This window comes from Pinus tabuliformis, chromosome 1_2 (assembly GCF_031772625.1).
Source record: "Pinus tabuliformis cultivar Carrire ecotype Pingquan chromosome 1_2, CPIR1, whole genome shotgun sequence".
In the NCBI taxonomy this organism is placed as follows: domain Eukaryota; kingdom Viridiplantae; phylum Streptophyta; class Pinopsida; order Pinales; family Pinaceae; genus Pinus; species Pinus tabuliformis.
The window spans coordinates 253606228-253630245 of NC_142298.1; positions in this window are offsets into that span (position 1 = coordinate 253606228).

Here is a 24018-nt window from a genome sequence, read left to right on the forward strand (position 1 = left end):
CAATGGGAATAAATGATCTGAAGTCAACCATGTGAGAAATCATTTGGTTACCGATCATTGATGTATACCGTTAACAAACGTGAGACTACTCACCGATAATGATAATGAGAGTCAAGGTACCCAATACAATCTAACAAGTGCGAATGAATGAGCTGAGGTCGAACACTTGGAAGAATCTACCAATTAGGGGACAATGATGGTTTCCCACTGTCGATAGTGAAGGATCTGCCACTAATGACTGCAAACCCCAAGGTACTGCCAAATGGACTCTAGATCTTTGCCCCAGAGTAATGAGTCGTAGTCGATGGGAAAAGATCTGCTAGAAGGAAGGCATTAAGACATCCTTCATCAATCTAGCGCAAGTGTAACCTGTAGGCCAATAATGTGGTAGGAATCGGATGAAAAAAGATGTAGTAACCCAACCGAAGCATGTTTTCGGCATACACAATATGTAGCTAGCGCATGATAGAAACCCTCTGAACCAACCAATAATGAAAGCTGACACAGAGGCGAGGAATCCACCAATAGGGTGAAATGGAAACCAAGGCACTGCATGAATCCCAATGCGTGATAATGGAAGATGATGTCGAACACAAGGGAAACCACTCAGTCAAAGACCCATGATATTGATCGATGCTGAGCACAAGGTGACCTATCAATAATGAAAATAGGGCCAGGGTGCAGCTCTAAGCCTGCCCTCAGAGCAATATGTCGTCGTCGATAAGGACAAGACCCGCCAGCAGGAAGTCAATGGAGACCTTCTCAAATCGGCACAAGCAAAGGACCAATATAACTGATGTGATGACAAACAAGACACTGACAACCAGGGATGGCCGACTGAAAAATAGGTCAAGAGACACCACAGAGAGGCCGATTCAGGCTTACTTCCCTTGAACAAAAGCACAACTCAATGATGACTGTGTGGCAGCATATGATAACTCTGTATAAGTTCATCATGTAGGAGACACGGACGAACTCTCCATATGATTGGAAGAGATAACCAATCAGAGGAGAACTGACTCAATAACAAGGTTAAGGCGTACCTAAGTCAAACTAAATCCCGCCCAAAATGGAGGAGAGACTTTCCTTTGAGTGCTTTGTTCAAGGGCGACACAACTGACTCTCGCTGCCAACAATATATGGAAATGTTGTCCCATTCCCGCTCTTTTTTTGGAATATATAATTTTTTTGTCTTTTTCTTTAAGATGGAAAAATAATAAAAGAATGCTATAATACAGTGGAAAGAACGAGTGTCAGTGAAATAAATGATCTAGTTCCTATGATGGGAGAAATCCTATGCTTAACGTAGGGAGGCAAAACTGGTCAAGGACACTCAAAGGGATGTTCCTTCCACGGATCAAAGGTTGTGTCAAGCTGCAGAAGCTAAGTGATTGCAGGTTTGAGTTTGCAGAAGAAATGTTCAAATAAGTGGCTTAAACACGAGTCCAAGTGAAGTCGACTCAAGGCCAAAAGCTGAAAATAGTAAAAATGTAATGCAACAGTACAACTCAACATAAAGGAGCCTATAGGGTATAAGGCTAGAATGAAGCGAAGAAGCAAAGAGAAATGAGTCTTCAACGCACAAGTCATGGCGAGACTAAAGAGGACTCCCGAGCCTACTCAATATAACAACATGGGCAACAAATGTCAGTGAGGTGCTAACTACAATGCCCATGTAAAGGATGGATCTACCATCATGTTATGATTTAAAAATCGATAAGTGAACATGGTTTACTAACCATAACACGATGGGATCGACCCTATGGCTAGTGTATCGAAAAATGGAGGCTAGTATGCAAAATGAAACGAAAAAATGGTTTCCCTAACCTATATGCCAGTGAGTAAAAGATAACTGCCATGACAGGTCAGCAGTCATGGAACCTATATTAAATCTCGAAGAAGCGTCCATAATACCCTGAAAAAACAACCTATTCCCGACAATCCAAGCTCACAAGTTAAAAGATTCATGAGACGAAAAAAAATCAAGTTTTGAAAAAATTTGACATTTTCAAAGCTATAAAATGACCTTTTGACTCACCATTTGTGCCATTTGTGTTTGAGAGAAAAATTTGTGGAGAAAAAGAGCAAATTTTTCCCCCAAATAATTGGACCATTCAAATTGGATCAAAATCTTCAGGTAACCCCCAATTCAAGCTTGCATTACTTTATGATCATTTTTAGAATTTTTTATTAAGGTTTGATTGTAGGAATTTATGTTAAAAATTTCAACGCGGTGTATACGTGGGTTGGATATTATAGACACGCGTATAAGAAGGCCCTACACGTGACTGTGTGTGAAAGGGACCTGCGTATATGCAGTTTGAAATTTTAACACAAAAATCCAACGGTTGAAACTCAATTTCTTTCAGGATGACAATCACATGGAGAGAGAGGGAGAATACTACCATTGATAATGAAGTTATGCATGATCAACAAGCATTAGATGTATTGAGGGGATGTGGTTTGTTGAAAATTTTGAAAATGCCCAACATGAAGGCCAACACCCGTTTGCTTGAAATGCTAATCCACTATTGGAGTATCGAAGATGATGCATTTATGATTGATCAAATGCCTTTGAGGATAGAGGTGGAGGATATTTACTTTATCACTGGTCTCTCCCGGAGAGGAGAAGTTGTACATTCAACTGGCTGGACACAAGGTAGTCTTTCAATGGAAGACTACGTTCACATTTACTGTCCTGGGCATCCTGAAAAAATTTGAAGTCAGATTCCAATAAAACATGTGGAGAGCTTATCCTTGAGGATTCTACTGTTCACCATCACCAGGATAAACGAATCAGCCTCATTGCACCAAGCTTCAAGAGTATCCATGAGCCTGGCCGTGAAGTGCCTCACCACTGTTTTTGACTGGTGTACACCTCTTCTTACCAATATGAAGAGCCAGTTGACCTTCATTCAGAAAGGGCAGACCAAAAATTCTAGATATGGGACCATTTTATGCTCCTTCTTCTTTGAGAAGGTTCCTGGGTTGCGTCCTAGAGTATCAGTCTCTATTAGTAGCCCCCGAGATCCTCAGATGGGTAGGTGGGCCGACTTGATGAAACTCCTTGGAGGTGGGGACGTGCCGAGGACTGCTTTTGATGATGAGTTCTTCTCCTGGTGGGAACAACAAATCGTCGTTGTGGACAACTATCCCTATGCTGGCATGGATTTCAGAGGAGATCCAGATTTGGTGCTGCCACCAAACGTAGCATGGGGAGAGATAGGTAACCATTCTTTAAGTTTTTATCAATTTTTAAGATATATTTTTTTTTTTAATATGAAAATGAACTTAGAAATATTTTTTATGGGATTAAAATACTGTCATAATGATCATGTTCCAGATGTGGATCTGGTAATACCAGACAAATTTCCGTGGCATAGGCGTCGCGGAAGAGGCGGCTGCTGAGACAGAGAGGGTCTTATACGCAGTCCAAAGAAACTTGGTGATATTGATTCACCAAGTACCAATGGTGTCCATAGAAGACCTACTTGAGGAGATGCACCGCTGCGTGGTAGGAGTACCATGAGACTAGGTTCGCGTACTTCAACATGTGGCTAACGCAGTAGTCACCTTCTTAGCCGCTCATCCTGAGCTGTGTTGATAGATAGACTGGACATGATTATAGGCATTTAGTCCTGATTTTGTATATTATTTTTGAACACTTTATGTACACACGGGAAATTTTATGATATATATATATATATATACAGTTCCAAATTTTTGATGTTTGTTTTTAACTTTATGAATGATTGATATGCCAATCTAATGCTTCATTAGTGATAGAATATGCTAATGAATTTTCAGATCGTGGAATGTGCAAATAAGTAATATAAACAAATGACCTTTGCAACACCCTCACTCTCAAATATTGGCGATATAAGTAAGGATCCCGAAAACGATAAATGTTATTTAATTGTGACACTACCAGCTGTGAGTCAAGATACACTACCAACGAATCAGTTCCATAAGAAATAGCTTCAGATAGTAAATTAATAACGACAGTATATTCGGCAATATTATTTGAAGCAAAAGCAATGCATACTCTCCTTGACACCATCAACTGACCAAATGGATAATAAATCACCCAAGCTGCGGAAGCGAGATTCCGAGTGTGCCGACTAGCACCATCGGCGAATCCGATATAGACCAAGTCATCCATCAACACTTGCCAAAGTAGATCAAAAAAGTGTTGATATCACAAAATCTCCCGACAAAATATGTACAAAAATACGAAATATACAAAGAATCCATTGCTCGCCCGTAACCTAAGCAAAATACTTCTTTAGGTAGAGCCCATTTCGGGGCTCCGTCAACTTGTTCCCTTCAAAATTGACTAATTCATAAGCCCCTTTTCCTAAAAATAGTTTCACTATAAAGGGACCATACCACATAGACTTGAATTGGCCTGCCCCCAAGGCATTTTTATCTTGGTCATAGACCAAGACAAGGTCACCTTTAGAAAAGACTCAAGGACGGACAACTTTATCGTACTGAGTTTTAACCCTTTTCTTATGGGCCTCGTTTATTATGGCGGCATCTCGACGCTGCTCATCGATATTTTCCAAATGAACGAGGCGCTCTTCAAGACCAGAGGTCTCTGGAAGAAGCTCAATAGCTAGCTCAAGGGATGGGATTTCACATTGACTAGGAAAAATAGATTCTAGCCCGTTACAACATGATATGCCAATTGGAGCGATTTTTGTCAATTGTCCTTTGTAGGATCGTCTTGACAGACTTATTCATGGCCTCGAATTGCCCATTGGCCTGAGGATAATACAGAGATGAATGCTCCTGCTAGAAGCCCAATTTAAGTGCCAATTTGGTCATCAGTTGGTTCTGGAAATGACTGCCATGGTCAGTGACAATCTCTCTCGGGATACCAAAATGTGAAATAATCTGATTGAAGAGAAACAATGCTGTTGTCTCACTATCGTTTTTATAAGTAGGCATGGCCTCAACCCACTTCCTAAAGTAGTCTACGGCCACTATAATACACTTGTGATTCGCTGCTGAAGGTGGATTACAAGTGGTAAAGTCAATGCCCCACTTTGTAAAAGGACCAACAGCGATAGTAGGGAAAAGAGGAGTTGGATGTGCGCACATCTTCCGAGTATAGACTTGACAAGGGTGGCAACGTTTGACCGCTTCAATACAATCTTTGAAAATCAAAGGGCAAAAGTAGTCAACACACAAGATTTTCTGGGTTGTAGTAAGCCTTGATAAATGACCACCACAAGCTACACTGTGGCAGTCATTGAGCACAGACTTCGCTTCCTCTAAAGTTAAACAATGCCTAAGGATTGAATCAATCCCTTGACGATATAATGTATCACCAATGATGACATAGTTCTTATCCATGTGACGTAATTTTCGACGTTCATCCTTGGAGGAAGCAGGGGGGAACTTTGAAGTCTGGAGATAGATGATGATATCTCCGTACAAAGGATCTTGTGAAGAGATGATGAATAGATGTTCGTCTGGGAAACTTTCCTCATAGACTATATCTTCTTCACAAGGCGGCTTGGAAATTAATTCTGCAAAAACCAATGATTTCTTAAACTTTGCTGACAAGAACTCGAGATCGAATTCTTGTAAAATAACAATCCATCAATTGTATTTGCCCCCAATCACTCGCATACTGAGGACAAATTGGAAAGGATTGAACACCGCTAAGAGGAAGGTTTTGCGTAAAAGAATATAATGATGAAGCCGCTGGACAACATGGACAGCTGCCAAGGCCAATTTCTCAACCGGAGAATAGCATAGTTCAAGGCCTACCAAGCCTCGACTCAAGTAGTAAATCACATGCTCCGTGAGAGCATCATCTTCCTGAACTAGAACCATACCTATGGTTGATTATGCTGCTGCAAGATATAAAAGGAAATCTCTACCATAATCCGGTGGACTCAAAAGCGGGGCAGAGATTAACGCCTGCTTCAAGGCATCAAAAGATCGTTGCGCAAAGTCATCCCAAAAAAATGGAACTCCTTTCTTAAGCAAACACATAAATCCTTTAGTTATCTTAGAAAAGTTTGCTATAAACCATCTCAAGAAATTTGCCTTTTTCCTTGGAGATTTTGAAGTTGTCGAATGGAAGACGGGGGAGGCAACTAAATTATTGCCTCAACCTTGAAGGTATCAACACGAATCCCTTCAGTTGTTACAATGAACCCTAACAACCGACCAGATGTAACTGCAAAAATACACTAGTTTGGATTCAACCGAATCTTGTAAAATCGACATCTCTCAAAAAGTAACCGAAGGTGACTAGGATGATCGATTCTCTTTCAGGAACAAGCAGCTAAATCATCCAAGTATGCTTCGATGACATGCTTGATGTCGTGGAAAGCGTAAGACATGGCCTGCTGAAATGTAGCTCTAGCATTTTTAAGACTAAAAGTCATCTTTTTGTATGCAAAGGTACCCCAGGGACAAATGAAAGCTGTCTTATGCTAGTCTTTTGGACGAATAGATATTTGATTATAACCAGAGAATCCGTCCATGAACGAGAAAATCTCATTATCCGCACATTCATCAACTATCTGATTAATAAATGATGTGGGGTAATTATATTTCAGACAAGCTTTGTTTAAATCCCTATAGTCAATGCACACTCTGATCGTTCCTTGTTTTTTATCAACTGGGACTAGATTAGAAACCCAGTTCGTTAGAGGAACAGGGTATATGAAACCCGCCTTTAGCAACTTTTCTACTTCAGCTTTAATAGCTGCTGCTTTCCTACGATTGACCGGCCGAAGTTTCTGACAAATTGGCTTGGCATTTTGATACATCTTGATCTCATGTTGAACAATTGATGGATCAATACCAAGCATTTCTTCATAAGACCAAGCGAATACATCCCGAAACTCTTTAAAAAGGTCGGTGTAAATCTGAATCTCTTCAGGGGAACACTCGGCTCTGATGAAGACATTTTATATCACATTAGGGTTCCTAGAGATGTTTATTGGTACGGTTTTTGAAATGACTGACATATTACCTTCGGCACGTATGTGTGCTGGAGCCAAAGGGTTTGAAACCGTACAAATGTCGCTAGTAAGCAGATTGGAAAACCTAGATTCAACTTCCTGCAATGGGGGAAGAAAATATGAATGATGGTGTAAATCTTCCCACAATCGATCTACACCCGTCATTGCTTCTAAAATCGCTTCCTCAGATGGTAAAACCGTGTCTAAGCAATCCATAGCAGAATTAGAGTCAAGGGTCCAAGTTGGAGCCACATCACCATCTAACTCCTCCTCTGAAAAAGGAGTAGGATGGTCGTCTGCAAAATTAACGATAGATTGATATCTAAGCTCTGCTACAGACATAGGGAATGCCATTCCGCCATCCTGCCCTTCATCTAATGTGGTTGTAGGCGAAGGTAAGGTCCAAGGGTCTGAAAAATAACGAGTTCGAAAGAACTCTTCCTATGAAGACTCCTTGGAGGACGAAATAGTATTGATTCTAGCTATAGGAGTGGGAAGATCAAATATACCCATCAATGAAGAGTACATCCAAACTCCTAAATTCTCGATAGGTTGGCGGGGGTTATCGACCAAAGGAACCGTAGAATCGGAAGTTGCCTGAGGGTCACCTGGAGAATAATCCAATTGATCAACTTTAACAATTCCCCCCTCATGAGGAAAACAAAGGATGCAGAATAAAGATGACACTATGGCATCCATTTCATAAATCCAATTCCTCCCTAAGAGGAGATTGTAATCCAGGTTGGCATCAACAATTTCTACTTTGATATTAACGACCTTTCCTCCAACACATATAGGAAAGGCCGGGATAATCCTGTGTGGCCTATGAGAATGTCCGCCAAATGCTGTCAAGAGAGTGGGTTAAGGAACAACTGAAGGTGATCCAATGGTCTTCCAACATGACATAGACATTACGCATGTGGAAGCTCCCTCATCTATAACTGTTTGAAAAATATTAGTTTTTCGGTAAGTAGACTTTATTTGAAAATCCATATGATGAGGAAGTCTCTTTTTAACATTGAGCATGTCAAAAGTGAGCACTAAAGAATTTTTTGGATCTACTGCTCTGATTGCTGAAAGCAAAGCACTTCGTTGAGTAGGACACGACTGGAGTACCTCTAAAGCAGACATAGCGCAAGGAATTTGAGCCAGATCTTCTACAATCGAGTAGTTCTAAGCTGCCCTAATATTAGGGTTAATAGTCGTGCGCTTGGCGGAACCTTTCGGTATCTGAGGTATAGACTCGATAGAGGGTTGCTTAATATGAAGTGGATCCGTAGTTCTAGGAACAGATTTATCCTTGGATGTTTCTGCTTCACCATAATCACATGATCGCGTGGCCACATCGAAATGATAACTCATCATGAAAACATTTGAGGAATTGTCCCCCTCCTGGTTGCCCCCTACAGAGGTACCAGGGTTTGAGTTTGCGCCAGCAAGCAACTACTGCCCTGGGGGAAAGGGTTAGTTAAGATAGCTTGGGAGCTAGAAGACCCTTGCTACACGAACAAGTGCTGAGCATCTTGAATTTTTGGGCAGAGATGAGTCAAATGATCTCCACTGTATAACTTGCATGGAAATTTAACTTTCTTCTTAGACTATTTTCTACCCTCATAGGCACCATTTCCGGGCTAGTTTGCATTACCCTTCCCTTCTTGATTCTTCTTTTTACCTCGTCCCTTTTTCTTCCCATCGGATTTTTGATTTCCTTTGGGGTTAGAGGCCTGGATGACATTTATGGAAGAAGGTTGGGAAGGCGAAGGAGTAGACAGTGCAGCCTGATTGGAAGAGGCAGTTTGTAGAGACAACTGCTACAATTGGTTCAAAAGGTTCGCCGTATTTGCATCAACCGATCCAACTATACCATCAACGTGAGGGCTTGGATTCGGTTTGGCTACATCAACCGTGGATCTAGGAGCATCAGGTAAGATTTTCTAAAGAGTCCCAGACTGAGAATATATCAGTTCTAACTGCTGGGCGTGAAAGATAGCCTGCTCTTCGGAATAAACGTTGGACATAGAAACATCCTTGGAGATCTCTGGTTGTAATGATTTTTAAAACCATTCGAGACGGAATTTAGGTGGAATTTTGGCTTTGATGAGCCTTTTTCTCCATCTCCATTCCTGGATATGATCCGAAATGTGAGTAGCCGTGTCCTGATGAAAATTGGCCAGAAGTTCAGTTCTGGCTTCATAACATATGAGCAATTGAAAATGGTTTAAAAAAATGTTAGCCAAATCAACGAAAGAAGTAAAGGTGCCCCCTGGCAACTCTATATACCACTTAGCTGCATTCCCGGTTAAGGTGCGCTGAAATAACCTCAACCTAATCGAATCATCGATCAGGGAGTTTGATAAGTACCATAAATGAAATGTGGTTACATGGTTTCTCGGGTCTTCATCATTCTTCCCTTCGAATTTTGGAATATCTGATGGAAGTTTGGTTGGGACCAAAGGCCAAGCCAGATTGTACCTAATTGGATCGTTTTTCAACTTAGTCAAGTCTGGCAGATTAAGCGTGGTTAGAAACAGAAGTCATGGAGGACCTTGGGGATTCCACCCAAATGGGCTGGGGTTCCCAAAAGTCTAAAAAGAATGACCTGGGTTTTGAAAGGCACCAGGTTGCTTGAAGTAACTGGTAGAACCTACTAGACCAAGAGGTGACCCTTGTGGTCCAGCAAAACTCGGTGTTTGACCAACTCCAGCCCTAAATCCTCCGTAACCGATAAAGTTTCTCCCTAACGAAGTATTGTAAGGCGCTGACAGCCCCTAGTAAGGGTTCCAAGCATTAGCTAAGGGTGGAAAAATTTGAAATGAATTGACCAAGGAGTACGACACATTCCCTTGTTTGCCGAAAAATGGATTCCCAGCTCCTATCCCACTAACCGTAGGGTTTGTCCAACTTTGAAAGGGATTGCTACCTTGACTTGTGAAAGGAAAAGGCATAGACCCGACTGTCGGATTGGAATGTGGTATATGACCACTTCCAAATGGGAAACCCTGAAAGGAAGCCGATCCACTCATCATGGATGTGGAGGTGGTTGATGGTACATTCAATGGAACTGAAGGTATACCTTGAGAGGGCATTCCAAAAAGGAAAAATCCAAAACTGGATGCATTAGCTTGGGAACTTCCACTCGTCGATGGAATGGAAGTAGACCCAAATAAGGATGTGCTAGCAGTAGACCCAAAGAATGATGTAGAAGGGATTGAAATAGTTCCTCCCACTTGCACAAATATGGGAGTCTGCATACTCGTAGCACTCGTGGTGGACGCCATGCTTCCAGTAGTAGTCATTGAAGGGATAGATGTGTGTGGACCTAGGCTTGAGGGCCTATGAGTCAGAGTTCCAATGTATAACAATATGTCTGGATGGTCATGAGGGAGAGGAGAATTCAGTTCTGCAACTGACTCTGAAAGGTCTTCCACTTCAATACTATCTTCCGACTGGAAGAGTACTCGAGAAAGAACTGGTGTGTTCCTCTCTAACTCTGTAGTAGTACCATGCCTATCTTGTGAACTAATGCCCCCTAGCAGAGGATCAATATCCAATTCACCTACTGCCACTGGTTGAAAACCACTGGCAGAATCACTCCTACGCCTTCTAGGAGAAGGCTTTGGACTCGCAGGTGAAAGCCCACGAAGTCTACGGGACCGTCGAGGTGGTCGGTCAGCCACTTTGAATTATTTTTATAAGATCTACTTAAAGACTCAAGAAAATTGAAATCTAGGCCGACTAGGAGCACAAAACACACACTAAAAATGTCCCTAAAGAGATCAGCAATCAAACAACTTCCAAGTATTTCCACTCCAGGTGATTAGGACTGGACACCAAAATACAAGAAAGTTAATAATAAGGGCCTTCCGAAAATAGACTGGGGTAATTACACCCCAGGTCTACTAGCGAAGGTATCAGAGGTAGTTACGCTGACCTCCAGACAACAACCTTTGTCGGTGCAAGCCCCCAAGCTTCGCAAGGGTGCCCTCTAGAATTACTGTTGAATGTGATGCAATGTCAACCTCAGGTGCCATGGGATTCCCCTCTGCAACCACCTGTGTAGATCCCTAGGATTGGCAACTAAAGACACCAACTCGTATCAGAAGACGGGTGGAATAGTCGTGAGGTAAGATATGACAAGTAAGAGAGGGGGTATCTTTCGTCCTTATCTTCACAAACCCTCATGCTTAACTCCCAGTCACGGATCTTTCCCGATCTCCCTAACACTATTGGATTTCACTCTTTAATCAGACGTCTATATTTTACAATTTAGAGTGGCCTTGGAGAGTTTACTCTCCTATCTCTTAATCCAAGGCCCTAAATAAACCTAAAACTTGTTGGTGTATTCTAATGACAATCCAAAAAGTTCTAGTTTATTTTATTAAGCATTTGATTTTAAGTGGTTGTTATTTTTAAGTCAAAGGGACAATATGGAAATGAAATCGATGGTGTTTGTATGACGCAAAAGAAATTAATAAAAAACTAACTTATATGAAATGCACTTGTTTGTTCTTCGATGAAAATTAACTTCTACTTGGGTTCTAAGATACTTCTATAAAGCAATTTTTTTTCCTCTTCTTTTATTATAGCAGACTTCACACTCACAAAAACTAAAAAGACTATTGATGCTTTAATGATGCAAAACTACCCTAATCCAAGGTGTACATAATCATGCAAAATCCTAGATTACTCTAAAAAGAAATGAAAGCAATTGTCTATAAGCCAACATTAAGTGTTTGAAAAGAATATGAATTTTGAATACAAAATCTTCCCCAAACAAGAAGGACTAATAAAAAAGATCACAAATCACTCTCAAAAACCAAAAGAAACCAAAATCCAAACTTGGTAAAAGAAAGCAAAAACAATGTTTTTTAAGAAGTTTCTTTTTCAAGAAACAATGAAAACAACTTTTCAAAAACACTCAAAATGCCACTAAAGACTCAAAGAACGAAAGCAAAAGATTTTTGAGAAATTCACCAAGAATTCAGGAAAGAAACACTTTCAAATTTACCAAAAAGAAACTTTCAAAAAGCAAGAAAAGGTGTAAGGCCACAAAATGACGGAAAGCAGAGGGAGTAGACCAATAATCAAGTTTGACACAAAGATTGAAAACAATCTGCGGTTCCAGAAAACCAGAACAATCAAGAACCTCTATAAGAAGCCTTGTGTGTTCAAACACAAATCATAAAATTCACTCAAAAGCAAACCTAGGCCAAAAAAATTTCAGAGCAGGAGAGAATTCAAAACAGTAAGCTCACTGAATAATTAAAATCTAGATATAGAAACCGACCACTCAGAAACCAAACAGACCAAGAAACAAATCTTTCTGGGCAAAAAGATTTGAAAAAAGCATGCAAAAAATGGTATACGCGACTATGTTCCTACACAAGTGCATGTACACGCGCTTCTGACAAAAGAAACTCACATATACGTGGTTTCAGTTCACAGAAACAAGCGTGTGTATGCTTTTGTAAATAGACAAAGGTGCGTATATTAAGTTTTACAAGAAAAATAAAAAAACAAGGTCTGATCAAAATGATCAGACTTGAGGTCTGAGTTCCTAGAGGAGCAGGAAATACTGACACAACAAGAAAACCAAGAACTAAGCCCTGATTGACATTGAACAACCCAAACTAGGAATAACAAGATTGTTATCCCCAGTGGAGTCGCAAATTTTGTTAAGGGAATAAGTCCCAAATGGCTTTGGGTCAGAACCCCAACTGAGCAAGAGTAATCTACAGTGAGAAACATGCATAGAACTCAGGAAACATGCTTAAATAAACAAACTATGTGTGGATGGACAAACCCGGATGTCCTTCGTTTGGGTAGTTCCAGCAAGGGTTCAGACCCTATGCAAATCCTGATGGTCTTCGAATCTGCAAATCAACCAATCCAAACATACATAGTAGCATATAGATAAAGAATTTTAGTGAAATCAACTTTATATCATATAAGCAAATGGTTAGTTATACATCAAAATAATCATTCATACATGAATTACAATAATAACATCTGATGCATAAACAAAGTCGATCTCAGGAACAAGACAATGTTCCTTTTTATTGTAGAAAAGTATCATAAACATGGAAAGAGTTCACCTGAGTCTTCCTCTTTCGGCTCCAAGCGGAACCGTCCTCCAGGTCCGTCTAGTCCCAGTCTTCAAGAACCTCCTTCCATAACCAATACCATGATATCTCAAGCAAGTGGAAGAATATCAACACTCAAGGAAACAAGGGTTTCCTGAACTTGGGGAAGTGCTTGAAGCACAGAGATACTTCAGACTTGATCAGGGGATAATCTTAGTATAGTAATTCTATCTCTTCTCTCCTCTTTAAGGCCTTCCAATAGAAGTATTTTTATACTTCTCCCAAATTAGTTTTTTAGTTGGGAAACCATTGGGAACAGTTGGGCCACGGGCACAAGGAGGTAATAAACAGGTAAAACCTGTGAAATCCGCCCATAGTTAAGGAAATTTATTTTTTTTAAGTGTTTTAACACATATACGTGGGTTGGGTATTGACTAACCCGCGTGTACACGCTTTTATCATAGGGAAAAGTAGTGTATAGGGAGTAAAACATTGTTTTTTAAAATATTTGGACCAGGTCTGGAAGGATGGGTTGCCCTAGGCCATGAACCAAGAATCACAAATACCAATGGTGATATTTGGAGCTATAACACCAACAACAAAAAATCGTTGAAGAATCCTGTGGAATCTAAAAGATTCCCTTTGAGGCTGATTTTTTTCCAGTGTCAGAATGATGTCGATTTTATAGTTATTTTTCTTAGAATTTCGTAGGGAGCACAGTGGTGTGATCAGAATCTTTATCCAAGCAATGGATTTCCCAACCTTTTTTAGGAAATAATCATGAGGGGAATCTTCAAGATTCCCAAGGGTCCAAAATTTGACGATGTCAGAATTGGACAAGTTTACAATCGATTTTACACCACTCATCGCCAAGAATTCAATGGTGCAATCCATTTATGTAGCTAAGCTTCGTATTTTTTGGCCATCTTCAGATGTGGAGGTATATGATGCAGTTATGTCATGTATTTCTTCTTGATTTGTTGAGATGATGTTTATTTTGTTGAGATCTTTGATTACTATTATGTTTAGGGATACTTGTTGCCACATTATGTGAGATTTCATTAGCTTGTCATGTTGAAGGAAGGCCCATTTGAGTGAGAGTTCTTGTAGAGAGAACGTCTCGTGGATAGACATGCCACTCTGGTTGAGGGTATTCATCCTTGTAATGCCAAAAACTATGCCATGTACATCATCATCATTTGCAACATTTAATGAAGCAACCTCCCCACTCTTGACACCAGAGCCCAGAGACATAACCCACACTAGGTGAAATCTGCTATCAATGTGTTTGTGTTCATTGATTTGATGGTTGTTGTTATGTTTTATCTTCCTTAAAGCATGGAAATGTGGTTGTTCAATACTCTTTCATATGAAATTTTGCTAACATCACAAAAGTAAAAGGTCTTGGTTAATTTCGGTAGCTAAAGAGATCCAGATCAAATTTGGTATCAGGGAGGTCTTCTCGCTAATGTGAATTGCTTGATTGAACGTGTAACAAGAAAGAAAATGGAGGATGACAAATATATGTACGAGGCCTTCCTCGGGATGTCAAAAATGGTGGACATAATGTATGTAGCTTATGAGGAGGAGATGATAAGAGAGGAAAGGGAGAAAGAAAGAGCAGAGGATGATGCTCCATCTACCCCCTCGAGTGTACATTCATCTTCTTCATCGCTTTCTCATCATTCAAATGCGGAGATCAATCAGAGTCTTCAAGCAAAGAATGTTGAATTGAGGAGACTTCTACGAGAAGGAAAAGAGGAGAAGCAGAGACTGCAACTTCAACTACGAGCCACAAAAGAGGCCTTGGAAGGTTTGAAGTGGAACGAAGGCTTAGCTAAGCCATCATCACCTGTTTCAGAATTGAAAACTGAGGTAAACAATGTTGATCGTTCTTCAGTTTCATTTTCACATGACATTATTTATGTTGGAAGTGTGGAGGTACCCATTTCAGGAACTGGCATGCGAATCCTTACCAATATGGGGTATAAAGAAGGATGACTTGGTGTTAATGGCCAAGGGATGACTCAGCCATTGAAGATGGTACAAAGACCTCAATTCGTAGGTTTATGATACATTGAAGGGGAGTGCTCAAAGGTGTTAGAAACTTCCAAGACATTGTTGAAATCTTCTAGGAAAGATAATGATGTGAACACATCACCATCCTCCCATGACAGTGCACTTCGCAAAGGGAGAGCTAAGGCAAGCTCTCGTTGCCAGAATCAAACCAGAGACATTCAAGAGAGGTATAACAAGTCTCGATATTTCAGAGTTCATTTTGATTACAAGCATTTTAATGATGAGCATAAATCATGGCATAGAAAGACTTATGGTTTTTGTGGTTTACATAACCATGTGATTGTTGAGTGCTGAAAGAGAATGGAAACAAGAAAGAGGATGAGGCATGAAATACCTTCTCCACATCAAGGAAGGAAGCAGGTTAAGTAGGTCTGGAGGAAGAAGAGTTTTTGCAGTGATTGCAACAGAGGCGGTCATCAAAAATCCACGTGTTGGAGGCTCCATCCAAAGAAACATCTTAAGGAAAAAGCACCCATGCAAAAACCAATGGTGAAGATGTTCAACAAGAAAATCCACCACATTCCTATTGGCTCACTTTGTTAAATAAATGATGGTTTTACTAGATATGGTAGCTTGTCATGGCTACTTTTTGTAAATCATGTGTTGCAATTTAAATTTTAAAAGTGATGATGTGTTTTCCATCCCTTGTTAAAGAAACAATGATGTTTTGGCATTTTATTGATAATTGGGGTGTTGATTTCTATTATCATGTAAACTTGACCAAAGAGTGTGCTTTATAAACTCTTGGAAAGTATGGGGATGCTTGGGTCATTATTGGTCATGTAATTGAGCATGTAATTTGCAAATATGTACTATAGGTTTGCAGAGGGTGCAGGTGTCGTCTCATCGCTTATGGCTCCGAAGAACAAAGGTGAAGGAGAAGGAAGGGTGACTTGTCAAGACACTTGTGGCACAGAAATTTATACAAAATTTGCATATTATGTTCATGCTTTTGGTGGACTAAAATCTCTTGAGTGGGGAGGAATGATCCAGGTGGTTCAAGAGGACTCAGAATAGCCCAAAAAATGTTTTTTGAATCCTATCAAGGGTGATTTTTTATGAGTTATATATATGACAGATTGATCACTTGATTGAGGAATAATGTTTTATATACATAGTTATATTTCCTTTTATGTTTATGTATGGAAGATTGATCACTGGATTGGGGAACAATGTTTTATATAGTTATATTTCCTCTTATGTGTGATATCTTTCATTATCTGTACTAAATGGTTTTGATCAAGTAAATGTTATACATATGTTTCTCATTTTGCATTTGATTTATGAAGTAGGTGTATGACATGAATGGTGATCCAAGATTGAGACACATAGGCCCATGGATACTCATGGTTATGTGGAATAGATGGTTCATTATGATTTATGGATGATACATGATTTGTGTGATTATATATGTCTAATATTGTACTAAGCAGGATGTGGTAGGGTACCTGGTCATTTTCCAACAAGGATGTTCAATTATGAATGATTGTGGAACTTATTTCTTCAAAATGACTGTGGAAGTCATGCATCCTTCTCGGTAAAATGTGATTAAGTTAATTTCATTATGAAATTAATTTGATTCCTTTGATCTATGAGATTTTAATGTGTGCAGGTCTTTGAACAATGCCTTACCAGCGAACCATTAGATGGGTAAAAGCTCACAATCAGTACCATAAGGAGAAACACAAAGTTTCAAAGAACAGTGGATGAGAGGGAATGGAAATTAGGGCGTTGAGTCCTAAATCCAAGAAAGATAAATACGTGGAGTCTTGTATATTTAGGGCGCGGAGTCCTGAATATTTAAAAATATCAAGTTGTGGAATCTTGGATCTTTGGAGTAGATCAGGGCGTGGAGTCCTCAATCTACTAAGGCATGGAGATGCATGAAATAGGGGTGTAGAATCCCTATTCTCCAGAAGAAAAATACCTCTCATGGATGAATTTCCTTAAATAAAATTTCATTCTCACAATTTTAGAATGCCTTTCTAAAAATAGAATGTCATGTCCAACATCTCAAGCACGACTTCCCAAAAATAGTAAATCACCTTGCATAAATTGGAAATCATGCAGAGTTGAAGAAAAATGACTTAACTTATCATTAATCAATCCTAATAGTTCAATTTTGATTGAATCCTCAATATTATTAATATTATTATTATCTTTTATGAGACTATGATATTATTATTAAAAAGGAATTACAAGTCAACTTTATCTCTTCAATCAATTCACACATCTCCTTCATGACTCTCATGGCTCTATGTAACTCTCTCTCTCTTTTAAATAATACATTACATTATATTTTATGCACTCATCAAAGAATGACATATTCCTTTTTACTCATTAAAAATATGTCATAAAATATTCCTCCTTATGCTCTCTTTAATGCATATGTTACACTCTCCTTAACTAAGGCATGCATACCTCTCCTTAATGGCATAAGTTACACTCCTCTAAATGGAATCCAATGCATGCACATTACTCCTCCTTTATGACAAAAATTGGTTGCTCCTCTTATATATGAGTCTCATGTATTCTCACTTGGGGGAGATTATGATGCCAAGAGTGGAAGAGACTTGAGGAAAATGGTGAGAGGGAGATATATGGAGAGTATCCTATTGCTTCCAAAATAATTATGAAATTCTTACTAAAATCCTGAGATCTCTAGCTATTGAGGTTGGCCATGAGTGGTATTGAGAGGAAGTGAAAATATGCTTCCTTAGTTTGCCTTGCAAATATCTCTACTATTGTCATTTGGTACTACTTGTGAGCTTTTGTAGCTTGGGGGTTCCAGGGGGAGAAGTTCTTCCTAGATATGGTTGGGAGGAAAACTGGGTGGTTCACAATGAGTTGGTAAGGATATTGGAGCTAGAGCATACTCCCACCTTCTTGAGTTGTATAAATTCACTGCTAGGTATGTTGACAACATTATATTGTGTTTCTTTTTGTAGTTCATTACATGATTTTTGCTTATTTATTTGTTGACTGAAACTTAGATGTATATCAAATGTTGCACACTAAATGTTGAAGGAATTTTGCAATAACTGTGGATTATTTTATGTAAGTTTTTTTTTTTTTTTTTTTTTTTTTTTTTTTTTTACAGTTTCGTTGCAAGTTGATTGACATCATGTCTTAATGGTTGAAGCATTTAGGATGCCATGCGTATATGAAAATATATTGATAGCATATATTTGGTTTTCCTTCTTTTTTTACAAATGTAGATAAGTTTGCACATTACATGTTTGCAAAAGTGATAAATGAGATAGTAGGAATTTGTTTTTTTGTTGTGGTTTTAAAGAATTGCGTTTCTAGGCATTTTTGTTTCGATTCATTTTAACTTCAGGGGGTATCTGTGCCATAGGTCCATGTCACCCCAACTTTGATTTCAAAAAATAGAGTTTCCGAATCTCGTTATTTATGTTGTTATATTTTTATAGATTTGTTGTTGCCGCCTGGTGGTTTGTTTCATTGTTTTTTTCTTTTAGTTGTGGCTTACCTGGTAATATCTATTTATGAAACCAGCCTGTTATATAAACTTGAAATTCTTGTTTTAAAGTCTCAATGATTAATACAGTGATAGTTTAAATAACTTGTGATTGCTTGTTTGATAGTTTAATAGTTAGCATCTTGTTTTGTGACTGCTAACTGTTGTTCAAAATTCTCCAATGGATGTAGCTACATCGCTGCGAGTTATTTGTAAAATTCCTTAAATGTTTATAGTCATTTATGTGCCTAAAGTTTTGTATATGCATCAATGAAGATGGATGATAGTTCTACTTATGTACTAGGTTCACTTGTTAGCATTACTCGCAATGAAAAATAAGTTATGTAATCTTAGATTCACGTTAGTTAATTGTGGTGAAATCGCCTTGAGGGTTATGGCTATAAGTGTTTGAAAAGATTCCTCAATGGCTGTACATTTCATGCTTGCAAACTATTTGACATAATGCTTCAATGGTTGTAGCTAACTACATCTATGAATTGTCTATAAATATGGCTAAATGAATTTAGGATTTGCAACCAAGGTGTTTTTGGAAATATCTCAATGAATAAGCATGATGATTCCATTGAATTAAAAATCTATGGAGTTCAAATTGTCTAGGTAAATTGTTGTAATTGTTAGCTCACATATGAATTCATAATCATTGGAAACCACTCCTTTAGAAGTTGAATTATCTTGATTTTCTTTCCTTTGTTTTACCAAAGAATTCATAGGCATATTATTTAAAACAAAATAAAATTAGTCTTAAACACTTTTAATTGCAATAGAATGAATAATTAGCTTATTGGAAATTGTGGTTTGTAATGATTGACATTATTTATCCCACTAAAGACTCTATCCTTTAAGTATGATTTAAGACCTATGGTTTTAAGTTTTGGATCTTGACGAACCATGGCTGTGTAGCTTTAATGAGAAGTTTAATATTACCATGGGTTAGTTAGTTAGTAGAAATTAGTGTGTAGTGTAAAGAATACCAATAAAAATAAAAATAAAAATATAGATATATGACCATGCATTAACTTTTACGTCTTAAAAACTTAAACTTAAAATAAAATAATATCGCATTTTGAGTCCGCCTTAGTAAAATACTGATAGTTAGTAAGGTGGGACGTTACATATGGTATCAGAGCCAGGCTAAAACTCTAGGACCTAGGGCTTGCCTACTAATATTTATTTACTTTTGATTTTTTCCTTGGTCAGGTTAAATATTCATGGAGAGAACATCAAGGAGGAGGAACGAAGTCTCATCTCCACCTCCCCAAGATAAAGAATCTGAGAAAATATCCATTAGGGAAGTAAGGGATATGATTTTATCTTTCCAAAAGATGACTGGAGTCTTGATTAATAGGGTTGGGGGAAATCCTTCAGTGCCTGGTTCATGATCTCAAGTAGAGAGGCAAGAAATACCATGTGATGGAGATGTACATAGAGAATTGGAAAAAGTTAAGCTTCCTATCTTTAAGGGTACCACAAAAGGGGAGGTCACAGAAGCTTGGTTGGAAAACATGCGCCTATGTTTTGAATTGCGGAACTATTCTAGCAACCAAAGGAAAAGTTGGATATATACAAACTTAAGGAGAGTGCACTATTATGGTGGAGGAACTCAGAATCCCAATTGGGATACTCCATGTCTACCTTGACATGGGAACGATCTGAAGAGGAAATTCGAGCAAAGTACCTTTCCGCTGAATACTTGGAGAGGAAATTGAATGAGTTCCATGATCTTAAGCAAGGAACTAAGACAATCCTTAAATATGAAGCATGATTCATGAAGTTGCTTAGGTATGCTACCCATCTAAATACTGAAGCCCTCAAGGTAAACACATTTTTGTATGGGTTGAATCCTATTATAAAGGAAAAGGTGTGCATTTTGAGGCCTACTATGTTGCATGAGGTAGTGAAATAAGAAATTATAGCTGAGGAAGAATTATTGGGGAACAAAGGTGGGGATAAGACCCCAAATCTATCATTCCATGGGAAACCTCCTCAAAGGGGAGGCCAATATGTAAGACATAAGTCAGGTGGTTCACATCATCAAGGATTTCAAAAGAATCATATTTTTAAGAACCAAAGAAATAACCCAAGGCAACATATTCAACAAAATAATACTCGCACTCAAGAATCACCTAATAAAAGGGTCAAATTTATGAAAACTGCTCCCACTAATGGATGTTGGACTTACGGAGGACCCCATTATGAGCGAGATTTCCATGAAAAGAAGACTAAAGCACAATTAGAGTAGGAACAAGCCACTGTTAGAGATATGGGCAGAGTCCATAAGATTCATGCAGTTGTGCAAAATCGCCAGGTAGAGCATCAGTCTACAATGCTTGAAGCATCTAGTAAGCTAAATGGTATGGTTGTTACTATTTTGATTGATCCTGGTGCAACTAAAAGTTTTATTTCTCCTAATGATTTATTCAAATGTAAATTGGTGGTAGTAGAGAAAAATGATTTTGATCACGTTGAGATGGCCTCAGGGCAATCTCAAAAGGTTGAATGCTTAGTGCAAGGGTGCCCTTTAGACTTGGGGGTATGCGTCACAAATGTGAATCTTTATGTGACACCACTTGGTAACTAGGATGTGATAATTGGGATGGACTCACTCGAAGCCCATTGGGTTGTGTTTAGTTGTTGAAGCAAAACCCTTCATTTTTTGAGTGATGAGGGCCAATATATGGTTATCCATGGGGAAAGGAGACTTGTTTCTTTAAGACTTATCTCATTCTTGTAGACGAAAAGAAGTCTTAGAAAAAGATTTCAAATGTATGCTGTAATGAATTTAAATGAGGGAGATATTTCATCCTTTGAACAATATCCTTTCCTTTTAGAATCCTCCAATGTCTTTCCAGAGGAGTTGCCTGGTTTACCTCCAAAGCGAGAGATTGACTTCTCCATAGAGCTAAAGCTTGGTACCAAATCTATATCCAAAGCTCCCTACTGAATGTCTATTGTTGAAATTCGTGAGTTGTAAGTGAAACTTCGAGAGTTATTGGATAGGGGTATGATTAGACCTAGTGTTTCACCTTGGGGAGCTCCAGTGATATTTGTAAAGAAGAAGGATGGATCCCTTTAGCTCTGTGTTAACTATAGGAAATTGAATCGAGTAACTACTCAAAATCAATATCCTTTGCCTCACATTGATGATCTATTTGATCAAATGAAGGGAGCCACCATATTCTCCAAGGTCGATCTTCCATCTTGATATCATCAGCTCAGAGTTAAAGAAGAGGATATTTCCAAAACTGCTTTTCGAACTCGTTTTGGTCATTATGAGTTCGTGGTTGTTCCTTTTGGGTTATCTAATGCCCCAAGAGTGTTTATGAGTCTAATGAATGATGTATTTCAGAATTACTTGGACAAATTTGTACAAGTGTTCCTTGATGACATCCTAATCTATTCAAAGTTCCCATAAGAGCATGAGAAACACCTAATATTGGTGTTACAATGCTTAAGAGAAAATAAACTTTATGCAAAAATGTCCAAATGTTCTTTTTTTTCCAATCAAAAATACATTATCTTGGACACATTATCTCCAGTGAAGGCATTTTTGTTGACCCAACAAAGATCGATGCAATTTCAGAATGGCGAACACCCTCTAATGTGCATGAAGTGCGTAGCTTCCTGGGTATGATAGGATACTATTGGAGATTTGTGGAGGGGTTTTCAAAAATAGCCAGCCCAATCACTTCATTGCTTAGGAAGGGAGTAGGATTTAATTAGACAAATGTGTGTGAGCAAGCATTTTCCAAGCTCAAATAATGTTTGACTACAACTCCGATACTTAAGGTTCCAGATATGGATAGACCATTTATAGTATGTACCAATGCATCAAAAGCTGGATTGGGTGTGGTATTATCACATGATGGTAGGGTGATTGCATATGCCTCTAGGAAGTTAAGGCTACATGAGGAAAACTATGCAACCCATGATCTAGAACTAGCAGTTATAGTTCATGCCTTACGAGTTTGGTGACATTATTTGGTGGGAAAGAAATCTGAATTGAAAACATATCACAGAGGTTTGAAACATATATTTACTCAAAGATATCTAAATGCTAGGAAAAAAAGGTGGTCAAAACTCCTAAGTGAATATGACTTTGACATAACTTATATCAAGGGTACATTGAACAAAGTAGTTGATGCACTCAATCGAAGACCACAAATATTTTCAGTAATTCCATTGAAGATTGATTTACGGGAGGGCATCTTGAGGGCACAAGGTGTAGATGAATGGTGCAAGGAAGTTAAAGTTTCTCTTTTTGGGGAGGGGACTAAGAAAATCAAGGTAGAAGGGTATTCTTATGATGGTGACGGTATGGTCAGATTCATGCAAAAGATTGTAGTTCCATATCAAGATGGGCTTTGTGAGTTCATTTTGAAAGAAGCTCACCGTGCAACATATATGGCTCACCCGAGAGTCTAGAAGATGTATACTGATTTAAAGCAAAATTTCTTTTGGGTAGGCATGAAGAAGGATGTAGCAAATTTTGTGGCAAAATGTTTCGAATGTCAGCTACTTAAAGCAGAACATGGTCATCCAATAGGATTGTTGTAGCCACATAACATTCCTGAGTCCAAATGGGAAGAAATATATATGGATTTTATTGTTGAATTACCTGAAATAACCAAAAGGCATAGCTCCATTTTGGTGGTGGTATATAAACTTACTAAGAGTGCCCATTTTATACCTGTTAGAGATACCTACAAAGCATCTGAAATAGCACAAGTATTTATCAAGGAGGTGGTTAGACTTCATGGTTTTGCTAAGAAAATCATATCATATATGGCCTCTATATTTACTAGAAGATTTTGGACTAGTTTCCAGGGAGCCCTTGAGATACAATTAAATTTCAATTCAACTTATCATCCGGAGACTGATGGCCAAACTAAAAGAGTAAATCAAGTGTTAAAGGACATGCTTAGAATGGTAATGGATCAACAATCTATGTGGGAAGATTATCTTCCTCTAGTGGAGTTTGTTTACAATAACAATTATCACTACACACTTGGTATGGCACCTTATGAGTTTTTGTATGGAAGACCATGTAGAACATCTTTAAGTTGGGATAGATTAGAGGACAGAATCTCGATAGGTCGTGAAATGCTTCAAGAAATGGAAGAACAAGTTTGTCGTATAAGTCAAAGATTAAAGGAGGCACAAAATAGACAGAAGAGCTATGTTGATATGCATAGAGTGGATCATAGTTTTAAAGAAGGTGAATTTGTTTTTCTTCGAGTAAAACATCAAAAAAGATCTATTAGGTTTGGGAAAGGATCTAAGCTCTCTCCTTGATTTTTTGGTCCTTTTGAGATCATCGAAAGGGTTGGACCTGTTGCATATCTTCTTGCTTTACCACCAGTTTTTC